The 23,029-nt window shown below is 42.7% G+C and overlaps 1 protein-coding gene and 1 pseudogene across 3 annotated transcripts in view; both read right to left on the minus strand.

Annotated features, from left to right (window-relative positions):
* Positions 1 to 23,029, minus strand: part of TPST1 (tyrosylprotein sulfotransferase 1) — an 87,591-nt gene that overhangs the window by 59,229 nt on the left and 5,333 nt on the right. The window lies entirely within an intron of this gene.
* Positions 3,406 to 5,135, minus strand: LOC308518748 (PCI domain-containing protein 2-like; annotated as a pseudogene). The gene is made up of 3 exons: positions 5,094 to 5,135; positions 4,718 to 4,844; positions 3,406 to 3,937 (listed from the first exon to the last, which is right to left on the minus strand). The product of its transcript is annotated as a PCI domain-containing protein 2-like (transcript).

The raw sequence follows: 23,029 nt of genomic DNA on the forward strand, positions 1-23,029 counted from the left end.
TTTTGGTGTGCCACAGAATTTTAGAAATTTTGGTGTGCCACAAGATGAAAAGATTGAAAATCGCTGACCTAGATAAATCACTGAGCATTAGTTCCCTTGTCCATAAAATAGGAATAATGATAAACTCTTTTTCACATGTAATTAGAGTAGAAATTATGAAAAGAAGGAAGGGCGAAAGTGCAAAAGGTAAAGAAACACCTGCACGTTCTCCTTCCTTTCACAGAGCTGCTATGACATTCAAGGGGGTAACATGTGAAAAGACTGAAAGAATAGGGGCCTGCGGCACCCTTCACACACTGGCTCCTGCTCCTCCTCCAACTTCACCTCTCAGCACTCCTCCCAAGCAGCCTGCCCCTGCAGGGCCACTCCCCATCCACACCAGGCACCTCCACACCTGGCCTTGGCTCATGCTGCTGCCTCCTGTGTCATGGCCCTTCCTCCCTGTTGTACATGCCTCCTCAGTGCTCTTTTTCCATCTCTCTCACCCCAGAAATCAATTGTTCCCTCTTCTGTAACCTCAAACATTTGGTAAAAAACACATTGGTTTGCACACTCATGCTCTGTATTGTGGTTAGTTTACCCCACTAGACTATAAACTCCTTTAAAGCACCGATTAACCCACTCATCAGCCATGCAGTCAGTACATGAATATCAGATAAAATACAAAGCAAGGGATTTACAGATGAATAAGCACCTAGTGAAATTTTCTCTCCTAAATCTCCTTAAAATACCTATAGAGTCATCTGAAACAAAGCAAATGACCTGCTCCGTCTCCGACCTGGGCCGGTTCACCCCTCCTTAGGCAACCTGGTGGCCCCCCCCCCCGCTCCCGGGAGGTCACCATATTGATGCCGAACTTAGTGCGGACACCCGATCGGCATAGCACACTACAGCCCAGAACTCCTGGGCTCAAGCGATCCTCCAGCCTCAGCCTCCCGAGTAGCTGGGACTACAGGCGCGCGCCACCGCGCCCGGCACAAAGCAAATGTTTAACGGAAAAATGTCAAATGAAACAAGGAACTACCAATAAACAAAAATGAAGTAATCTGAAGGCCATGAAAAAAATTGCAAACCCAATCCTTATCCCAATAGGATTTTTTAAATCAGTCTAAAGTGGGGTAGGTAGAGGTCGATGAGGGCATAGAGGGCATAAATGATGATGGAAAAAAGGCAAAAATTTTTTTAAATAAATAAATTGAATCTACAAAATTTATAGCAGGTAGGAAAAATAGTTTTGACTAGACTTTGCAAAAAGAGCCATAAAGATATTAAGGTATTAACAAAAATATTTCTACTGTTATGATACTAATAGTAGAAAGCCCAGAAAAAAAAGAATAGCTTTAACTATGTATACAAATTTAATAGGTTTCAAAAGCAAACATCACAAAAGAGTGACAAATGAATACTGAGTTTAAGGTTCCCTCATTCACACTCCTACACTCACCCTGCTTCATCTATAGTCACTCTTAGTTACATTCTGATGTCTCTCAAGTCTATCAACAACTAGACTTCTGTCCCAAATCTTAGACCTGACCAATGGCCAAGGGATAACTCTATCTGGATGTCCCATTGGCATGTCAAATCCAAAGAACAAATGGGAAAATCTTTCTTCCTCTTCTATTTCCTGGCAAATGAACCACTTTCTCCAAGATGTCCAAGCTAAATACCTGAGAGCCTTTATGTACTTCTCCCTCAACTTCTCCATAAGTAATTGGTGAAGTCCTGTCCTCCTTCAATTGAATCTATTCTCCCTCTTCTTCCCCTGCTGGCATGGCTTTAATCCTCACCCTCATCCTTTCTCATAAGAATAACTCCCAGCCTCCTAACTGGTACTCTCTGACTTCCTTCAATAAGTTCATGCACTATCCTGCTTCAGCAGTGATCTTTCTAAAATGTAAATATACTTAAGGCACTCCCCTGCTTAAACCCCTGCAATGACTATTTACTTCTTTCAGAAACGAATCCTCCCCATAACATATAAGGTCCTTCATGATCCAGCCTTTGCCTGCCCGAGACTCTTCTTTCATCATTCCCCATCACCAACACCACGCAGACACTCATTCTCACACATGCTGCCTTCATCTTGAACAACCTGTAGCATCTCTTACTCATTAACTCCCACTCATCCGTCAACATTCAGCTTCAATGTGGTCTCTTCTAGGAAGCTTTCCTGAAGCTCTCTGCCGTGTATGACATAGATATCTTTTCTAGTGCCCTATACTTCCCATGTCATATTTCTTCTTACATTATAGGGTTAATTTGCTTTCACCACAGATTGTGAAGTCCTTGAAAGTAGGGGCTCTTGAATGAGTTAATGGATTCTTGATTACCAGTAAGTTAATGTAACTAGGTTCTATGAGTGTAATTAGTTGTGAGTTTTGGGGAGGTATTGACTACATCTTACTCATTTCAGCTTTCCACATAGCATATAACATAAAATGCTACATGCATTTTGAGCACTCAATAAATATGCATTAAGTGACCCCAGTAAAAGTTTCTTGCTAAAACCTCAGACAATTCTTTCCTATTGTTGGAATAATGGTCTTTCCTCCTGCTTCCAGTGTTAAAATATGAGTTGACTATATTTAGAAATACTAAAGTACAAAGTTCACTTCCTGTTTTTCTCCCTCTGACCTTGCTCTTCTAATCCACTCTTTATTGATCAGTCTATTTCATCTGCCTCTGTCATTTCACACTCTTGTTGACAAATGAATCAGAATTTTTTTGTAATCCCTTGTTCTCATTGCACTGATTCTGTCCTAGAATCATTTTACATACGAGGAAACTGAAGTTCAGAAGGGATAAGTAGCTTACTTAGGTATCAATATTTGGCAAATTGTTGACCAAATAGGAACTAAAACTGACTCTAAAATTGTGATGACTACTCCATGGTACTCACCAGACAGGGGGTCTGGCATGAACCAAAAGCCACGTATGCAACAAGTATGGTGCAAATTAAAGTGAATCTGACATTGTTATAAGGCTTTCATTACATATGAATTTAAAAATATACCTAACTTTTGTTTTGTTTTTAATTCAGAATGACATCTTATAAAAAGATTTATATAAAAAGTTACAAAGATGCATTTATAAACAACATTTGTAAGAAGTAAACTAGCTTCCTTGGAGACAGCCCCCTTTACAGAAGTTCCAGAGCCAAAGGAGGGGTGTACAATGTCTGAAAAAGGAATTCCAGGTGTCCAAGATGCTCACATTAGTTATGAGTGAGGACAGAGATTTTAAGATATCCCTGTGTGCTTGCAAACTCAGTCTCAACATCCCTGGGGACAAAAAAAGCCCCGAAGAGATTCCAGCTGCAGAGAATAATATCACAGCAAATGACTGATTGCATCTGCATGATAAAAACGTACAGGAACACACTCCTTCTCAGGAATGTTCATATATTCAACACATTATAGACAGTGGAGGAAATGGGTTTGCTGGCTAATAACTAGCTTCTGATGCTGATGCGATATATAGCCTTCAATGTGACCCACGTACATCAGGTTGGCCAGAATACACTGGGCTTCATCGATATCCATGTTTTCCACTGAATTTCCATGAATTTCAAAGCAACTAGAAAAGCATCCAGAAATAACTGGTGTGTTTAACAAGTACACTTCCTTAAAGATTCCTACTGGTGATTATCTTCAGCTTTTCAAGGTTAAGGAAGATACCACATTGGGGGGGGGGGGGGGGAAGGGCTTGTGCTTCATCAGAGCCTCATTCAATAGGAGATTGCCTTCACTTACAGCTTTGGTTACTTCAACAAAGTTCATGAGATGATACTTTTTCAAATGCTCAATGGTTGGCATATGACCCAACAGCATGTTTACTGGAAATACATATATCAGAATCATCCTTTTGTTCTTCTGATTTAAATGGTGACAGTGCTCAAAGGCACAGGATAGGTACTCCTTGGTTTGCTTTAATGCCGGGGTCCGACCCCAGCAGGTCCAAGGGTCCCCAAAGGTGTGGACAAAGTCGGCGAAGAAGGAATGACACAGAGACAGCATTCAGTTGATCAGCAGCCTAGCCAGGATCTCTAGCTAAGTTCTGGTCAGGATCTCCAGCGAAGTTCTGGTTAGGATCTCCAGCCAGGTTCTGTGTCCATGTTCTCTTGCTAGGTTCTCCAGCCAGGTTCTGTAGCCATGTTCCCTCACTAGGTTCTCCAGCCAGGTTCTGTCCAGGTTCTCCAGCCAGGTTCAGTCACCAGGTTCTAGTCAGGTTCTCTTGCCATATTCTATCCAGGTTCTGTAGCCTTTAGGTTCTTCAGCCAGATTCTCTCGCTAGGTTCTGTTTCTAGGTTCTGTGTCCTGTTGTCTTGTTACATCTGTATTTATACCAGTTGATTCCAATCCTATCAATCTCCATTCCAAAGGTTAGGGTGTTTCTTATCTCCATTCCAGGGAGTAAAGATTATGTAGCTTAAGTGGGATTGTTCATAGTTAAAGTGATTAACTACCCGCCTGGCACTTAGTTAAGGGGTTTTATTCCCTCCCTAACTTCAGGGGAAAATCCCTACCTGGGGAAACAACCTTTCTCGGAGAGGTGACCTTGGTTAAAACACATAACGCCAAGAAGGTGAGCAAACATATTAAGAACAGTATGCCATATACGCCAGGTCCCTTGAAACATATGCTGTGCAGATGTTCCTTCCCTGCAGCGACTGTGTCAAGCAGCAAGGATGGACCAGCTCCCAGCAGCTTAAAGCCACCATGGAACATGGCCTTTCATCCAACATAGTACCTGTATGTCACCCTCTGCGCTGTGCTATAATCATCTTTCAGGTTTGAGCTATCCATAGCTCAGATGAGCAGTTTACACAAATAGAGTTTGTTAATTTATTATTAAATCCTCACCCTACGAGTGAGGATATTTTCCCATTGTTTTTAGAGAGACTGGGGAGAAGGAGAGAGAAACAATTGAGAGAGACAGATCAACTGGTTGTCTCCCACATGCACTCCGACCAGGGGCAGAATCCAACCTGCAACCCAGGTATGTGCTCTTGACAGGAATTGAACCCACAACCCTGCAGTGCACAGGTCATTGCTCTACCCACTCAGCCTGCCAGCCAGGGCAAGTTAGTTGATCTTAAAGTAAAACTTGAATAACTGATTCACCAGAAATAGCATCCCCCACTTCCTCTATACCAGCACGAGTATCACTGGCACAGACAGGAAAACAGCTCATCAACAATTCAGCTGCTTTTACCAACATTTCCCTGACTTTGCTTTTTCCTTTCTTTTCCAACTGCTGATCTGCATTACTGGCAAATACTTAAAAGGTCAAGCGTTATTGCATACATGCCAGGCAGAGCCCAGTTTTCGTTTTCTCCTTTGGTGAGGCCAACTGAAGCCGTGGATTGGCAACATGAGGATGCTTGAAAGACACCAGCTCCACACAGGATGCCCAGTCTCTGGTGTCGATTGCTTCATAAACCAACTATAGGTAGTGATCTGCGCCATGACAATGCCCATCGCTGGGACCAAGTGGAGCCAAAAATATATGAATTATCCTATTATGATCATCTCAGGTCTAATTAGACAGATAGGAAAAAATTCTAAATCTATGTATACATTGTGCTTTGGTTGCATAAATGAGCAGCATGCACATTTGCATACTTTCTCCAAGTCCCGGAAGCTGTCATCTAGATGAGATTAAGAATATAGAACTAGCCTTGGCTGGTGTGCTCAGTGGTTAGAGCATCAGCCGGCACACCAAAGGGTCATGGGTTCAATACCCAGTTAAGGGCATGTACTGGGTTGCATATTCGATCCCAACCCTGGTCGGGGCACAAGCGAGAGGCAACCAATCAATGTGTCTCTCTCACATCAATGTTTCTCTCTTCGCCTCTCTCCCTCCCTTCCACTCTCTTTAAAAAAAAAAAAAATCAATGGAAAAAATCCTCAGATGAGGATTAATAACAACAACAAAAAAGAATGGAGAACTATATCTGGTCCCAAGAGATAATAGATATATATAGAAGCTAGAAATTAGCATGTTCTTTATCAGTTTAATTTTACTTTAGCATAGACACTCTCACATATAAGTAAGTTCCCACTTTATGAGAAATTATGCCTCTCACATAGTTACTCAGAGCTGAAATTCTGTGATCTCTTTCAAAAGCTGGACATCAAGAGGAGAGGGAACCAAGATGGCAGTGTAGGTGAACGCCGGTACTCGCTGCCTCCCACAATCACATCAAAATTACAACTAAAATACAGAACAACCATTATTCAAAACTGCCTGAAATCTCACTGAATGGAAGTCTCACAACTAGAGAAGTAAGAAGAAGAAAGTACATTGAGACTGGTAGGAGGGGTGAAAGCACAGAACAGGCTAGTCCAACACCTACATGTGGCGTGTTTTTAATTGGGAGGGATACCTTGGCTGCAGAGGCCTCCTGTGAGAACAAAGGGCTCCCAACCCCACACCACACCCTCAGCCCAGAGTTCAAGAGCTTGGAAGAGAAGTACCCATAACTTTGGGCTGTAAAAACCAACAGGGATTGTGGCTGAGTAACACGGAGGCTGCTGGAGCCCAAGGAAGTTCTTACATGTGTCGCTTCCTCTGAGCTCCAGCACTGGGCAGTGGCTTTGGGGGATCCAGGGACGTACAGGGAGGAATGGGACTGTCTGGCATTGGGGCAGGAACTTGGGGGTGGCTTTATCCCAGGCAAGGGTGCTCGCAGGGGTCATTGTTCCTGTGCTGTGACCTTCCCCGTTGAAGAGCTGACTAGTAGCCATATCTGAGTTTACACCAGCATGGTTCACATTGTTTGCTCCACCCTAGTGATTCCCTGAGACCCTGCCCCATTCAATTTGTAGCCCCACCCAAGCTGTTGCCAGTGGCTTTTCCACATGAACAGCCCATCCTGGCTCAGGCTTCAGACTTGGCTAAAATTTCTCAAACAAGCAGCAGCTAGCAGCAGCATGCCCCAAACCTATCAGTAAAAGGCCCAAGACCCAGCACTAGCACCAGCCTGCCTTGCTTCACAGTTGGGCCTTGCCAGATCACTTCCAAGCTCAATACAAGTAGCAGCCATCTGCAGATCTCTTTGTAGCTCCTGCTGGGTAGCCTCAGGCAGTGGCTGACTTTACACCTCCCAGGAGTCCCCAGAGCCACTGCACCCAGGGGACAGCTTCAGACCATATCACATACCAGATTACAACTCTACATTTCCACAAGTCACACACTCAAGGGAAGACTCAGTGAGCAACAAAGTCCGACTGAAAGAAGTCCTGCTCCATAGGGGTGTCTTCTGCACAGCAACTCTTCCACTGTAGTCATAGCTGGTCCTCACAGCCAATTGGCCTAGAAGCCAATCCCTACCAGTGATGTCAACAGCAATCAGGCTCAACTACAATAAGACTGTGCACACAGCCCACACAGGGATGCACCTAGAGTGCCCAGCTCAGGTAAGTGGGGAGGCTAAGCCACTGGGCCCTACAGGACACCTACTACACAAGACCACTCTACCAATTCCAGGAGACATAGCAGCTCTACCTAATACATAGAAACAAACACAGGGAAGCAGCCAAAATGAGGAGACAAAGAAAACATGTCACAAGTGAAAGAAATGGGAGCAAGCAAACTACTGGATAGAGAGTTCAAACCCATGGTTATAAGGTCACTCAAGGATCTTAATGAGAGCTTCAAGGGACTAAAAGAAAGCTTTAAGGGACTTAGTAAGACTTTCAAGAATCTTAGTGAGAACGTTGAAGACATGAAAAAGGACCAGTTAGAAGTTAAGCCTATACTAGCTGAAATAAAGAATAATTTACAGGGATTCAACAGTAGAGTAGAGGATTCTGAGAATCAAATCAAGGATTTGGAATATGAAGAAGCAAAAAACAAAACCAAGATGGCGGCACAGGTAAACACCGGAGTTTGCTGCCTCGAACAACCACTTCAAAAATACAACTAAAAGATGGAACGGACATCATCCAGAACCACAAGAAGGCTGGCTGAGTGGAAATTCTACAACTAGAAGGAAAGAGAAAAGCATACTGAGACTCAGAGGAGGCACAGTACGGAAGTAAAATACTAAGGTGCAGAGGTGCATGCGGAGCAGGCTGGCAGCCGAGGGCGCGGTTGTCGTTTTCAATCAGGAGGGAGTCTCAGGCTCTGAGCTCCAGTTCCGGGCGAGTCTCTAGGGGCCCAGACTTATACGGGAGAAGTGGGACTGTCTGGCATCAGTCAGAACTCGAGGGCAGCTTTCTCTACGAGGGGCTTGCAGCGATTACCAAGACACTGAGAAGCAGAGCCTCTGAGGGCAAGACTGAGAGCAGCCATAACTGCTAGCCTTGCCCTATTGATCCCGTGGGACCTGCCCCACCCAAGCCCTGCAGAGAGGCTTTTACTGGATAGCCTCAGGCAAAGGCTAGATTAGCACCTCCCTAGAGATCCAGGAGCCAGGAAACCCAGAGGTCAGAGTGGGACCATCCAGTTTGCAGCTCCGTGGAACCATAAAGGACACACTCAGGGGGCAGATTCAGTGAGCACCAAAGCCCCACTGAAGCAAGTCTTGCCCCAGAGGGGTGTCTCCAGCACAGAAGTTCTCCCACTGCAGACACAGCTGATTCTCACAGCCAATTGGCCTGGAGGTCAATTCCTCCCAGTGATAACTACAACAATCAAGGCTTAACTACAACAAGACTGTGCACAAAGCCCACAAGGGGGTGCACCAAGAGTGTCCTCCTCAGGTAATTGGGGAGGCTGAACCACTGGGCCCTAGAGGACACTCAGCAGAGAAAACCACTTTATCAACACAGGGAAGCATAAAAAATGCGGAGACAAAGAAAAAGGACACAAATGACAGAAATGGAGGAAAGCAAACTACTGGATATAGAGTTCAAAACCACACTTTTAAGGTTTTTCAAGAATTTTCTAGAAACTGACGATAAACTTAATGAGATCTACAAGAAATCTAATGAGACCCTTGAGGTTGTGATAAAGGACCAACTAGAAATTAAGCATACACTGACTGCAATAAAGAATATTACACAGACTCCCAACAGCAGACTAGAAGATTGCAAGAATCAAGTCAATGATTTGAAATACGAAGAAGCAAAAAACACCCAACCAGAAAATAAAATGAAAAAAGTATCCAAAAATACAAAGATAGTGTAAGGAGCCTCTGCGACAGCTTCAAGCGTACCAACATCCGAATTATAGGGGTACCAGAAGGAGAGAGAGGGCAAGATATTGAAAACCTCTTTGAAGAAATAATGACAGAAAACTTCCCCCACCTGGTGAAAGAAATAGACTTACAAGTCCAGGAAGCACAGAGAACCCCAAACAAAAGGAATCCACAGAGGACCACACCAAGACACATCATAATTGAAATGCCAAGAGCAAAAGACAAAGAGAGAATCTTAAAAGCAGCAAGAGAAAGAAACTCAGTTACCTACAAGGGAATACCCATACGACTGTCAGCTGATTTCTCAACAGAAACTTTGCAGGCCAGAAGAGAGTGGCAAGAAATATTCAAAGTGATGAATACCAAGAACCTACAACCAAGATTACTTTATCCAGCAAAGCTATCATTCAGAATTGAAGGTCAGATAAAGAGCTTCACAGATAAGAAAAAGCTAAAGGAGTTCATCACCACCAAACAAGTATTATATGAAATGCTGAAAGGTATCCTTTAAGAAGAGGAAGAAGAAGAAAAAGGTAAAGATACAAATTATGAACAACAAATACACATCTATCAACAAGTGAATCTGAAAATCAAGTGAATAATCTGATGAACAGAATGAACTGGTGATTATAATAGAATCAGGGGCCTAGAAAGGGAGTGGACTGGCTATTCTTGGGGGGTAAAGGGGAGCGGGGGATGCAGGAAGAGACTGGACAAAAATCATGCACCTATGGATGAGGACAGTGGATGGGGAATGAGGGAGGAGGGTGGGGTGGGAACTGGGTGGAGGGGAGTTATGGGGGGAAAAAAGAGGAACAAATGTAATAACCTGAACAATAAAGATTTAATTAATAAAAAAAAAAGCAAAAAACACCCAATCAGAAGACCAAAAAGAAAAAAGAATCCAAAAATATGACAATAGTGTAAAGAGCCTCTGGGACAACTTCAAGCATAACAACATTCACATTATGGGGGTGCCAGAAGAAGAGAGAGAGCAAGATATTGAAAACCTACTTAAAGAAATAATGACAGAAAACTTCCCCTAATTGGTGAAAGAAATAGACTTACAAGTTCTGGAAGCCCAGAGAGTCCCAAACAAGAACTAAAGAGGCCTAGACCAAGACACATCAAAATTAAAATGCCAAGGGCTAAAGACAAAGAGAGAATCTTAAAAGCAGTTAGTTACCTACAAAAGAACCCATATGACTGTCACTGATTTCTCAACAGAAACTTTGCAGACTAGAAGGGAGTGGCAAAAAATATTCAAAGTGATGAATAGCAAGGACCTACAACCAAGATTACTCTACTCAGCAAAGCTATCATTTACAATTGAAGGTCAGATAAAGAGCTTCATAGACAAGAAAAAGCTAAAGGAGTTCATCACCACCAAACCAGTATTACATGAAATGTTGAAGAGTATTCTTTAAGAAGAGGAAGAAGAAGGAAAAAAAAAGATAAAAAATATGAACAATCAAATGGCAATAAATACATAACTATCAACAAATGAATCTGAAAATCAAAGTAAACAAACAAGAAACCGAATGAACAAAATAAACTGATGAATAAAATAGAATCAGAGGCATAGAAACATGGAACAGACTGACAACTCTCAGAGGGAAGGGGGATGGGTGGGAAGAGATGAACCAAAGATCTTATATGCATACTAGAAGCCCAGCACGTGAAATCGCACGACTCTGCCCACCTACGCCGGTCTTTGGTCATTATGGCAATAGGGACACAGGCCTTTTATAATATAGATATGCATTACCTATGGACACAGACAATAGGGTGGTGAAGGCCTGGGGCGGGGCAGGAACCGGGTAGGGAGGGGCATTGGGGGGATATGAGGATGACATCTGCAATACTCTCAACAATAAAGATTTTTTAAAATAAAAAATAAAAAGCTGGACATCAAATCTTTGATCAGAAACCACTATTGTAACAATCTGTATTGGAGATTTTTATCTTCCTGTATCTTTCTAAGGATTATATAATGTAGTGTGTGGACAACCATGTATTGTTATTTAATTTTTCCAGAGTATACAATTTCCTCCAATTCAATAATGGATGAATAAAAAGCAAACCCAGTCACAATACCTACTAGTAAAATGTTAAACATTCTCTCAGTGAACCTTACTCCTACACTTCAATTAACAAATGTGTATTGAGCATATAAATGGGTATGATTCATCATATGCCTTCAAAGAACTAGCAACTTAGCTGGGGTAGAAGACAAGAAACTATGTGATGAAATAATACCATGGTAATACAAAAGGTATGAAAAATGGCATGCAGGATTACATCCATGGGCTACAGAGAAAGAAAATTATATCAGAATGAATTTTAAAAGATAAGCAGGACTCCCATTGTGAGAGTGAGGGAAATAAATAGAGCCTTGAGCAGAGAAAATAAGATAACAGGAAGCCTCAAGGTTGAAAAGAATAGCACGTATTCAGAAAATATTAAGCAATAAACATAGCCAGAGTGTGGGAAAATAATAGCACATAAAACATAAAAACATAATTGTATAACCTCAGAGTTCTCAGTAATTAAAACAATCTGCTAAAATTTAATGCATGAACCCCTCAAACTACATAAATAAAAGCCCGGAGGAAGCATATCCAGCATGGGAAAGTAAGGCACTCCAAAAGTCTGATCCTCCGTAAAAGTAATGAGAAGACTGGCAAAATGCAAACTCAACTTTTTCAGAAATCTGAAAATTAACCAAAGGCTTGCAACAATCCAAGAAACATTTATCCAAGAAAAACAGCTGACTTTCAGTAAGCAGAACAAGATTTATGGCATTTTAATTCTCCCAATTCCCTTTACCCAGCTCTGTGGAAGACTTGGAAACCAATAACCTATAAGCATTATAGCTGTGAACAGCAGCAGCCCAGAAACCATTTAAGAACAGGTTAGGAGTTCCCCCAAACCCACATCTCCAAAGAACTGTCACTACTTACCCTATCTGCAAAAGCTACACTCTCAGAGCTTGTCTTTATTGGACCTGAATCAGAGCACCCTCAATGTGACATTTCTATCACCAGGGCATTTGTTTAAAATATTGAGACAATTTATTTTTATTATTTTCTTTTCTTTGTAAGTTGTGTTTATTTGTATTTCTGTACCCCAAATATATGTATATTTTATTTTTATTGAATTTCTTGGGATGACATTGGTTAATAAAATTATATAGTTTTGGGGGGCATAATGCTATCATTCATCACCTGTATTTTGTATTGTGTGTTCACCACCCCAAGTCAAGTTTCCTTCCATCACCATTTATCCCCCTTTACCCTCTTCTACCTCTCCTACTCCCCTTTCCCTCTGGTAATCACCATACTGTTGTCTGAGACAAATTTTAATTGAACTTTTTTGTTTATTTTTAAGATTTTTCCATTGCAATTGACATTGAATATGACTTTAGTATCAGATGTATAACATAGTGGTTACACATTTATATAACTTACAAAATGATCCCCCAATAAGTCTAGTACCCCCGGACACCATCGTTATTACAATATTATCAATTACATTCCATGTGCTGTACTTTACATCCCCAAGACCATTTATAACTGCCAATTTGTACTTCTTAATCCCTTCATCTTTTTCACACATCTCCCCAAGCCCCTCCCACCTGGCAACCATCCGTTTGTACCCTGTATCTATGAGTTTCTCTTTTGTTTGTTCACTTTGGGTTTTTTAGATTCCATATATATGTGAAATCATATGGATTTGTCTTTCTGTTTGACTTTTTTCAATACCCAACAAGGTTCATTCTTTTTCTTGCAAATGGTTAAGATTTCATTCTTTTATGGCCAAGTAATATTCTATTGTGCATATGTATCATATCTTCTTTATCCAATCATCTATTGATGAACACTTAGGTTGCTTCCATATCTTGGCTATTGTAAATAATGCTGCAGTGAACATAGGAATGCATATATACTACTTAATAAGGGTTTTGGATTTCTTCAAATAAATACCAGTAAGTGGAACTGAGTCATAAGGTACTTCTATTTTTAACTTTTTGAGGAACCTCTATACTGTTTTCCATAATAGCTGTACCAATTTGCAATCCAATTCACAGTGCAGGAGGGTTCCCTTTTCTCCTCAACCAACACTTGTTGTTTGTTGATGTATTGATAATAGCCATTGTGACAGGTATGAGGTGATATCTCATTGTGGTTCCATTTCTCTGATGATTAGTGACACTGAGAATTTTTTCATATGTCTATTGGCCATCTGTATGTCCTCTTTGGAAAAATGTCTATTTAGGTCCTCTGCCCATTTTTAAAATGGAATGTTTGTCTTTTTTGGTGTTACCTGTATGAGTCCCTTACATATTTTGAATATTAATTCCTTATTGGGTGTATCATTGCCAAATATCTTCTCCCACTCATTAGGTTATCTTTTCATTTTGTAGATGATTTCCTTTGCTGTGTAAAAACTTTTTAGTTTGATTTCATATGTGTGGGTCTTGATTTTTTATTCATCCAGCCACACCATGTCTTTTAATTGGAGCACTTAATGCTTTTACAGTTAAAGTGATTATTGATAGGTATGTAGTTACTGTCACTTTACTATGCATATTTTGTATCTTTTTTTTTTCTTCTTCAAGAAATCCCTTTAACATTTCTTGTAATATTGGTTTGGTGGTGGTGAATGTCTTTAGTTTTTTTATTGTCTGGGAAGCTCTTTATCTCTCCTTCAATTCTAAATGATAGCCTTGCTTGGTAGAGTAATCTTGGTTGTTGTTTCCTTGCTTTTCATCACTTTGAATATTTTCCCCCCAATCAGCTGACAGTCTTATCAGGCTCACTGGTATGCAGCTAACTGCTTTTCTTTTGCTGCTTTTAAGATTCTGTCTTTGTCTTTAACTTTTGGCATTTTAATTATGATGTGTCTTGGTGTGGGCCTCTTTGGATTCATCTTATTTGGAACTCTTTGGGCTTCCTGTACTAGTATGTCTATTTCCTTTGCCGGGATAGAGAAATGTTTAGTTATTCTTCAAATAGGTTTTTTAATCCCTTGCTCTCTCTCTTCTCCTTCTGGTGTCCCTATGATGTGAATGTTGGTATGCTTGAAATTGACACAGAGGACTCTTATACTATCCTCATTTTTTGGATTTCTTCTTTTTGCTGTTCTAATTGAATGTTTTCTGGTACCTTTTCTTCTAAATCCTGATTTTGATCCTCTGCTTCATCTGCTTTACTGTTCTTTTCATCTCATGTAGTCCTCATTTCAGTTATTGTATTCTTCACTTCTATCCTATCTAATAAAGACGGGATATGCAAATTGACCGTCGCTTCGCAATAAAGATGGCGGCGCCCACAGCCAATAAGGAGGGAATATGCTATTGATGTTACAAAGATGGCAACGGCTAGGCTGGAACTCTTGCGTCATTGCCATGGTGATGACGCAGGTGTTCTGCCCCGCCCCAGCTGCTCTGGGCCTCTGGGCAGCACACGAAGGCAGAAGGTGGCTCTGGGCCGGAGCGAAGGCGGAAAGGCAGCTCCGGGCCGGAGTGAAGGTGGTGCTGGCAGCCAGGGGAAGGAAGGCCTATTCTTGCATGAATCTTCATGCATCGAGCCTCTAGTTTTTTAATAATCGCTATGTCCTTTTTATGTTATACCTCTTAGTTGAAATTCTCACTGAGTCATCTATTCTTCCCCTAAGTTCATTTTAACCAGTGTTTTGAACTCTGCATCTGGTAGACTGCTTGCCTCCATTTTGTTTAGTTCTTTTTCTAGATTTTTTTCCCACCTGTCATTACATGTGGGACATGTTTCTTTGTCTTCCTATTTTGGCTGCCTGGGTTTGTTTCTACATATTAGATAGATCTGATAAGTCTCCCAGGGTGGCTTCAGGTACTAGGTGTCCTGAGGAGCCCAATGGCACAGCTCTCTGGTCACCTGAGCCGGGTGTTCCAGGGATGTCCCTTGTGTGAGTTACATGTGCCTTCCTGTTGTGGTTGAGCCTTGACTGCTATTGGCATACCAGTGTGTGGAATTGATCCTCAGGCTGACTGGTTATGAGGACTAGCCATTACTGCAATGGATGAGCTCTTTTGTGGAGGGCTGATCCCCCAAAGTGGGATTCACTGCTGCAGGGCTCTGGTGCCTACTGAATCCACCCTTCAGGCATGTTGTTTGTGGAGTTAATTGGGTAGTGCTCTTGTGTAGTCTGAAGCTGGCCACCAAGTTTGTTGATTCTGGGGCCTTTTGCAAGAGGCTCTGATGCAGACCCAGATAAGCTGTAGCTTGTGGCTGGCCTGAGGCCACCTGGTAGGAGCTACAAAGTGATTTGCAATTGGTAGCTGCCTGTGCTGGGCTTGGAGGTGCCTGTGAAAGGCTATGCTGCCAAACGTGGCGAGCTGCCACTAGTGTCAGACTGGGAGTCACTTAGCAAGAGGTATAGTACATGCTGAGTCCAGGTGCTGCTTGGGGTTTGTGAACCTTTGAGAGATAGTAGGCAAGTCCAAGACATGGGCTGAGGCCACCACTTGTAACAGTCACTGAAGGAGATTCAGCCTATGCATAAGTTGGGTGGGACAGGTTCTCAGGGAATTAAGAGTGTGGGAGTTTGATGGACACTCAGATTTGGAGCCCACCTGCACCTGCCTGCTCTGTGAGGGGAAGGTTCCACAAAGTAACAAAATGGCTGAGAGAGCTGCCCCTCCAGCCCTTGACCTGAAGTCAGACAATGCAGTTCCTCCCCATATGTCCCTGGCACTTTTTGAGCTGTTGCCCAGTGCTAGAACTCAAACTGAATGTGTCTATCACCAACTGAGGGCCCTTTAAGAGGAACACCTGGGCCCTAGCTGGTTTGGCTCAGGGGATAGAACGTCAGCCTGTGGACTGAAGGGTCCTGGGTTTGATTCTGGTCAAGGGCACATGCCTGGATTGTGGGCTCGATCCCCAGTAGGGGTCCTGCAGGAGGCAACTGATCAATGATTCTCTCTGAGATCAATAAAAATATATTTTTTTTAAAAAGAGGAACGCCTGGGACTCCAGCAGCCCTCCATCTCAGCCAGATGGAATCCTTGCTGATTTTCACAGCCAGATGCTGTGGGGGCTCCTGTTCCCAGCACTTGTGCTCTGGACTGGGGATCCAGGTGTGGAGATTATACCCCAGTTCCTCAGGGGTACCTCCAAAGCCAAGATATCCTTCCCAATTCTTAACTGCCACATGTGGGTATGGGACCAGCCTATTTCACATCTCCACCCCTCCAACCAGGCTTGACTTAGCTTCTTTATATCCTTACTTATAAGAGTTCTATTGAGTTAGTCTTCAGGTGGTTCTCAATAGTGGTTGTCTAAAATTTAGTTGTAATTCTGATGTGGTTATGGGAGGAGGCGAGCACAGTGTTTACCTACTCTGCCATCTTGACCAGAAGCTGAGATAATTGTTTAATTAGCTGTCTGCAGTGACAATAACAGTTGAGGCAAACAGGACATTGATCAAACACTTAAAAAACTGAGGAATGAGTTGTACATATAGGGCTTAGAAAAGCTCCAATATATTCTTGGGAACCTAGAAAGCATGCACATGCCCAGGAAAGACTTGGGAAGGCTCTCACTTCTAACTGACCTTGATGTTCTGCACAAGCAGGAAGTGCAGTCTAAGGCATAGTGTAAACTGCATGATGGGAGTCAAAATACACAAACACACACACGCACACGCGCGCGCGCGCAAAGGCTGAGAGACTAATAGTTTCAAGACATTTAAGGAAATCTGTCCAATCAGTAGATGACCACTAGGCTAACCAAGCAGAGACTTCAGTGATTATAAAGGACAAAGAATACAACAAACTTTGGGGGAGAAGGGTTTAATTTCCAGGGTAGCCACATTATATTATTTAAAGTGTCAATTTTCAGCCCCGGCTGGCATGGCTTGGTGGTTGGGCATTGACCTATGAACCAGGAGATCACAGTTCAATTTCCGGTCAGGATACATGCCCGGGTTTTGGGCTCCATCCCCAGTGTGAGGCATGCTGGAGGCAGCCGATCAATAATTCTTTCTCATTGTTGATGTTTCTGTCTCTCTCTCCCTCTCCCTTCCTCTCTGAAATCAGTAAAAATATATTTTAAAAATAAAGTGTCAATTTTCAACAACAACAAAAAACTATGACATACATAAAGAAATAAGAAAGTATTGTCTATACACAGGTGGAAAGGTGAAGTCAATAGAAACTATCCCTGAGGAAGCCCAGATGTTGGACTTACTAGACAAAAACTTTAAATCAAATCAGCTACTGTAAATATGTTCAAAAAAACAAAGAAGACCATATCTAAATAGTTAAAGAAAATTATGAGAATTATTTCTCACTAACAGAGAATGTCAATAGAAATACTTTGTTTTAAAAGAACCAAAGAGACATTCTAGAGTTGAAAAGTACAATAATTGAAACAAAAAATTCACTACAGGGTTTCGACAGCAGATTTAAGCTAGCAGAAAGATCAGGTAGCTTAACAGATCAATTTTCTAGTCTGAAGAACAGAAAGAAAAAAAATGAAGAAAAATGAACTGAGCCTCAGACCTGTGAGATATCATCAAGCATACCAAAATATGCATAAAGTCCCAAAGACAAAAAGATGGGGGAAATCAAATTTATATAAATAAATGGCTGAAAACATCCTAAATTCAATGAAATACATTAAACACCCAAGGAACTAGATGAAACACCAAATAGGATATACTCAAAGAGATGTGCACATAGACACATTATAATCAAACTGACAAAAGCCAAAGACAGGATCTTGAAGGCACCAAGAGAAAAGTGACTCATCTATATATATAGAAGCCTAAGTGACCAGCCGACTGGTATTAATCCAAAGTAAATTGTTTTAAAATATTAATTGTAATCACCAGGAAAATAAAGAAAAGTTGTAAAAGAAATAATAAGCTAATTAAAGTATATACTGGAGAATCCTATATAATAAAAGCCTAATATGTTAAGTGTCCAGTCGTCCAGTCGACCAATCAAAGCATAATATGCTAATGATATGCTAAGGCCACTCAACCACTGACCACCAGGGTGCAGTTGACCAGTTGACCAGTCGCTATGACATGCACTGACCACCAGTGGGAAGACACTCTGACCGGTAGGTGAGCTTGCTGCTGGGATCCGGTCGATCGGGACTGAGTGAGATGGGCCAGACACTCCCTGGAGCCCTCCCACAGTCCCTCCTGGGTTGGCCAACCTCCCACACTCCTGCCCAGCCCCGATCATGCACTGGTGAGGTCCCTCAGGGGATGTCAGAGAGACAGTTTCAGCCTGATCCCACAGGCTGAAGGATCCCGGCCTCTACTATTTAATAAAGAAGAAGGCAGTAATGAAGGAATAGAGAAACTAAAAAGACAAGTCATATAGAAAACAAATATCAAAATGGCAAGACATACAGAAAACAAATAGCAAAATATAAATCTGAATGGACTGATAATTACATTAAGTGTAAATGGATTAAACACTCAAGAGGTAAGAATGACAGTGCAAGTATGAATGACCTGTCAGCAGCCAAGAAACAGCTGGTCAGCTAGCAAAACTGTGAGTTCATGATGTTTTACATTATTTACCAAAAAAATTCATTCAACCAATTTTCATCAAGTTTCTAAAATATATAAGGCAGTGATGAAAAGATAAGGCAGTGTGATACTGTGATATAATAATTATTATAGAATACAATATAATATATTAGGTCTTCATCCCTGGTTCCTAGCACAGAGCTCCATAATCCTTGGCATTTCTTGTTATACACAATAAGTCGCTTTCAATCATATCTTGGAGGTTGAAAGGTTGCCAAAGGAACCATCCCCTAACTTCCAAGGAGAAAGGGTCTGTAGATTAAGTTAATGACCTATGGTCAACTATTTAATCATTTAGGTCTGTGTGATAAAGCCTCCATAACAAACCCTAACTGAAGAGTTTTGGAGAGGTTCTGGACTGGTGAACACAAGATACTGGGAGGGCGGCATGGCCAGAGAAGGCGTGGAAACTCCATACCCTTCCCACATATCTTGCCCGACACACCTCTTCCATGCCTGTTACTACGTTACAGCCTTTATAAGAAAAAGTAATGACAAGTAAAGACCTTTTTTTTCCTCCCTTTTTAAAATATATTTTTATTGATTTCAGAGAGGAAGGAAGAGGGAGAGAGAGATGGAAACATCAATGATGAGAGAGAATCATTGACTGGCTGCCTCCTGCACGCCCCCCCCCACTGGGGATCGAGCCTGCAACCTGGGCATGTGCCCTTGACCGGAATCGAACCTGGGACCCTTCAATCCACAGGCTGACGCTCTATCCACCGAGCCAAACCAGCTAGGGCTAAAGACCTTTTTTTATTTCTGTGAGCCATTCTAGCAAATTATCAACCAGAGGAGGAGGTTGCGGAAAGCCCCAATTTACAGCCAGTTGGTATAAATTAAAGTACAGGTCACAACCTGAAACTTGCTACTGGCATCTGAAGCAAGGTGACTGAGTTCCTCCTGGTCTGTGCAGTCTGCAACTAACTCCAGATAGTTAGTGTCATAATTGAGTTAAATTATAGGACACCTAGTTGGTGTCTAGAGAGTTGGAGAAATGCTTAATATAAGGGGAAAACCCACATATTTAGTATCAGAAGTGTTGTGCATAATGTAGAGGAAACAGTAGTTCATTTTTAGGCATGGTCCCAGACCTCAAGAAATTCCTAGTCTTGAGAAAAAATGGACCCATGAGAAATAAGTTAGAGAAAATGTGATCATAGGTACATGTACTTTAATATGGTACATGTACAAAGTACCACGGAAATAAGTAAGTAATCATGCCAACAAAAATGACATTCATCCTGAATTTTAAAGGATGAGTTAAATATTGTAATTCCTTGGGGTTCTATCACTCCCTCTTTGAGCTTTCAGCCCAGTTCTCAGCATCAGCTGCATATTATCTACCATCACATGGGAAGTGTTTTTTAAATGACAAGGTCTGGCCCCACACCAGACCAAGTGAATCAGAATCTCTAGAGATACTTTGATCCCCTCATCCTTACACTTTAAGAGCTCCCAAGGTGGCTTTAAATTAGTGCCTGGGTTGAAAATGGCTGACACTGACTCTATTTAGAAGAAACATAGCACAGGCCTCAACCAATCTCCTGGCAATGAGGAGGGAAAGAAAAGGATTACACAGGTGAAGCAATAGGATCTACAACAGACTTAATGTCTGGAAAGAAGAGGGTTCTAAGCTCCTTAGGGTAAAGACCTAAAAATAGGAGTGTCTGTGTATGTGTTTGAGGGGACTAGGAGTAGAGGGAAGGGAAAGGAAAAGATAACCAAGTTTAAAGTACCAAGTATCCAGTATATTTTTATCCAACAGACACTCCTATTTTAAGGTCTTTAAAAAGAAACACATGAAGTCCAAGAAAAATGGGGACTGGATATACATCTTTGAAAACCATAAATATACTGGTGCTATTTGTAGCCATAAGAAAAAGTGTAACACACAAGGAAATTAGAGAGAACAGAGAAAAGAACGAAAAATGAAATTCTAAAGAACACCACGTTAACCTGAGAAAAAAAGAGGGAAGCATCAAGGGAAGGTTTTTGTTTTTGTTTTGGATGTGGGCTGAGAGAAAAAGGAGAATAAAGCGGGAGGTCAGAGATGTTATTCTTAGGAGGACTTCCTCTGATAAAAGAAAAGATCAGGAATCAGATAGGTACAGGCACACAGAAAAAAATGAGATCCTTGCCCTAACCGGTTTGGCTCAGTGGATCGAGCGTCCACCTGAGGACTCAAGGGTCCCAGGTCCGATTCTGGTCAAGGGCATGTACCTTAGTTGCGGGCACATCCCCAGTAGGGAGTGTGCAGGAGGCAGCTGATGGATGTTTCTCTCTCATCAATGTTTCTAACTCTCTATCCCTCTCCTTTCTTCTCTGTAAAAAAAATCAATAAAATATTTTTTTTAAAAAAGCGAGATCCTTAGGAGTTCAGAGCTCATGCCCACCAATTTCTTCTGTGAGGTTGGAGGCAAAATAAGCAATGAAAGGAACTCAAGAGTAGGACAAATGGTTAGAGGAGAATGGTAAAAATCTATAGACAGCCATTTAGGCTTTTAGTACATAAGAGGAACCTAAAGGGCAAGTCAAAGCATACCCAGGCAGTGAGAGTAAAGTTGGAATCCAGTTTAGATCAGCACCAGCAGCTCGCTTACATGATTGTCTCCAGCCTGCTCTGGAGATCCCCGGAGCAGGAAAAAAGCCAAGTGTTTGATTCATCCAAACTTGGAGACCATCACAGCAAATGTGGCAAGAATGGCTTGAGGCCAGTAACATTGCTCTTACCATTTTAAAAAGTCAAATTTATATTACTCTTTGAAAAATGGACTGCAGCTCTTTCCTCTGATAGCCAGAAAGTGTGTTCGGGGCCAGTGCCGAAAAGCGGGGCAGTTGAGGGGTGGGGGGACAGTTGAGTAGGGGGGGCAGTTGAGTGGTGGGGGGAGTGGGCGTGTTAATTACTTTTACTTTTAGAGAACTTGTCAGAACCGTGGCTCCTAAGAATTTTTTAAAAAATTTACTTGAGAGAGAGGGCAGGAGGGAGGGAGAGAGAGAGAAACATGGATGTGCCATCGGTTGCCTCCCATATGCACTCTCACCACCGGGACAGAACAGACAACATGGGTATATGGTACGCCCAGGAATCAAACCCCACACAGGACTAGCTCCAATCAACTGAGCCACACTGGCCAGGGCACTCCTAAGCAGTGCTGATCCCTTCAGCAATTGACTCCAAGAAATCTAAACCTGATTCCTCCAAATTCTTAAAGCATGAAAATTCACCGCAGGACTGGACTAGCTGAGAGATAAGCACACTAAACACTTCTTACACACCACCGCTAATTTCAGCTCGGAGGTAGGGGCTCTTTCCTCCTAAAAATAGATGGGGACGGGGAGGAGGGGAATTATACTGCAAAGCTCACTAAGAATTGCTGACACCACCCATTAATGCAAAATAGTCTAAAACAATAAATCTAAAATATAAAACAATATACAACATAAAGATCACACTTGGAGTTCACGAATTCATCCTGCCATCACCCACACCACCCTTCAGGTAGTGAGTGGGTTATCTCTATGGATACTGGACCTCCTGCTACCACCATCTGGAGAGCAAGCGCAAAGGCCTGGAAAGGGTCTAGAAGACTAACGCGTGAGCATCCCCCATGCGCCAGACCTACTGTGTGCCGGCCCCGGGCAAGGCGCTTTACATGCTATGGTTGCAGCACGCTTAAAGACGAATTGAGATGTCAAAACTGCAGACCTGACACACCGGAGAGTATTAACGCGACTGAAGGTTTAAGTGCAAAGGAAGAAGTGCCGGCTAAGGTGGTAGGTGGAGAGTGAGGGGAGAAGAGGAGAGCGTGGAAAGGAAGGCATCTGGGAGCAAATGGCAAGACCCAGGACACCTGGGGGGGGGGGGGGGAGGGTGAGATGTAGAGAGTACGCGGTCTGAGGACAGGACAGGGGAGCCTGCAGGAGCGAAGCCCGGGTGGAGGTAAGGGCACAAGTCCGATGCCGACGGGATGACGGGGAGAGAAGGGGTCTCATCCCTCGAAGGCGCACGAAGGAATGCGGGGAAGCGGGGCCGGGAAGCGATGTCAGCCCGGCGAAGAGGAAGGGGAGAAGCGGGAGGCCCACCCGGCGGGGGCCAGCGGCGACCCAGAAGCCAAGACCCGGAAACCCTGCCCCTGGGGGAAGCGGGGTGCATGCAGGGGCGGCCGGGCCACAGCGTGGGGGACCGCGCTGGGAGAGGGGAGGGGGGCGGGGGGGGGCCGGGACTGGACAACTGCCCCGGGGCAAACCGGGAGAGGGACGGGCAGAGGCGACGTGGGGCCGAGGGATGCCCGG

Source organism: Myotis nattereri (genome assembly GCF_964212035.1).
Source record: "Myotis nattereri genome assembly, chromosome: 4".
Classification (NCBI taxonomy): domain Eukaryota; kingdom Metazoa; phylum Chordata; class Mammalia; order Chiroptera; family Vespertilionidae; genus Myotis; species Myotis nattereri.